The 2,124-nt window shown below is 34.1% G+C and overlaps 1 long non-coding RNA gene across 1 annotated transcript; it reads right to left on the reverse strand.

Moving 5' to 3' along the window:
* Positions 1-211: 211 nt before the first annotated feature.
* On the reverse strand, positions 212-1,672 carry LOC133804269 (uncharacterized). The gene is made up of 3 exons (XR_009878393.1): positions 1,247-1,672; positions 832-940; positions 212-515 (listed from the first exon to the last, which is right to left on the reverse strand). It is a non-coding gene; the product is annotated as an uncharacterized LOC133804269 (long non-coding RNA).
* Positions 1,673-2,124: the final 452 nt, after the last annotated feature.

Consider the following 2,124-nt stretch of genomic DNA (forward strand, 5'->3'; position numbering starts at 1 on the left):
CACTGAACTCTCTCTTTCTCACTTATTTTTCTCTTAGTGCTCTCTAAATCTGTGTACATAAATAATGATGCAAGGTTCACTTATATACGTGCACCAAAATACAAAAGAACGAACCCGAAAACAAAACTAAAAAATCAACTTAACTAACTCTGCAGCTGAACCAAAGTAAGTGAACTTGAGGAATCTTGTTAAAACAGTTATGGTCACTAGCTGTTTTAACCACTTTTTGATAGCCTAGATAACCACATTGTGAGACATACACAACAGATATGTTATAGTGATTCTTCTTATTACATGTTGACATAATTCTTTAGTACTAATAGTTTCTGCAACATGAAGTTTCTCAAATTTTCAAAAGCAAATAATGCAATGATAGCCACAACTCGATCATAAGAAAATAATGCAATGATAGCCACAATCAATTGCTTAGCATCTGACTTGGTACACCTTTAGCAATGATAGCCTGAACTCGAACGGTTGGCTGCTTTAGTGCAGACATTGAAGAGGCAGCAGCACTGAAAATGAGAAATAAATAATGCATGTTCATTAAAAAGTACTTGTGTAGGAGTTCAAAATACCAATTGTTAATGAATATCAGTAAATTTCCTACCTTACATCTTCTATGAATTTGCATTTCCTTGAGATAGAGAAAAAAGAGCAATCGTCACAGTAATAAGCAAGTTGGAAAATGGAAAATCATTGTAAAGAAAAAAAGAAAGAACATTGAAATATGAATAGATAAAAAGCTGCAGCAGTGGCTCAGATAGAAACAAATTCAGTCATCAAGTAACAAATATATATATGAAAACACAATTTCCCAACATTTTCTACCTGATTAACTGCAGAATAAGCAGAGAGAAAGTCTAGATACCATTTGCCTTCAGGATCCCATATACATGATCCCTTTGCCTCAGAGAACACAACTGGTATTGTGTGATAGCTGCATTTCAACAGCTAAAAACTCTTAGACAAGTACTATATTAGCATTTTGAAACTGCTGCTCATTAGGTTGCTCTAGCAGAAGAAATTCAATACAAGGAAAACTATAACAAGATAATGTAAGTGCAAACTTCAGAACATCAAAATGACTCAAGTTGAAGAACATCAAAAGTAAAGTTTCTCTCTCTTTCGCTCTCTCTCTCTCTCTCTCAAACAAAGATTTGGCACTCGAACAAATAAAAATTACAAAAAATCATATATTGGTCATCACTTGCAAAAGTGAATATCTTAAACATAAGAGAATTACCTCACTTCATCCAGCAACTGAGTGGCTATTCATTTTCTTCTGTTGACAGGAGACACCAAAATTGCTCTAATGCCACAGACAGCCGGCACTTCTACCTCCTCGCAAACAACTGCACTACCAAGGTCTCCATCCAACAGGTTAGTATTACTAGCATAATGAGATCTTTTCACTGTCTCCCTCTAAAAACTAATATCCCCAAATTGGAGGATGGTTGGTTTGGTTCTTTGTTCTTTTGTGTTAATAGCATCATTGTCTGCTGAATTTGAGATGACTTTGAATGCCTTCTCTATTGGTTCGGCAATTAGGCATCCAGCTACCCTATTGGATAGAATGAACAGTAAGACATGCAAGAACAGTAAAACAAGTCTAATATCATGTTTAAACAAAACAACTCTAATTGCACATATCACTGACATTGAAGATTTCTTTAAAAAAAAAAATCATAAAAGTAGATGAAGCCTATTTAAGCTAACCTACTACAAAGCACATGCTTGGGTCCAAACAAATGTAGAACAACATTAGAAAAACCTTATAAGCAGAGGAAACTAATCACATCTTAGTACCAGAAAGAAAAAAATAGAAAATAATTTAAACAACATATCTAGACAAACTCTGGAAAATACAAATAGAAAACTAAAAGACATCATCAAAATATCTGTATCTTCAAAGACAATCATTTCCAGGTACTAAAAATTAAATCCATTATAGCCTTTAGAACAAGCTATATAATTATCAAAAAAAAAAAAAAGTATGAGATCTCTACCAACCTGTACAGTAAAGAGCCAATATTGGTATTAGAACATATACAGCACATTCCTTTTCTAACATGATCCCACTTGGTGTCATCCTCGGCCAAACCACCCTCACCCTCACCCTCA

This window comes from Humulus lupulus, chromosome X (genome assembly GCF_963169125.1).
Source record: "Humulus lupulus chromosome X, drHumLupu1.1, whole genome shotgun sequence".
In the NCBI taxonomy this organism is placed as follows: Eukaryota; Viridiplantae; Streptophyta; class Magnoliopsida; order Rosales; family Cannabaceae; genus Humulus; species Humulus lupulus.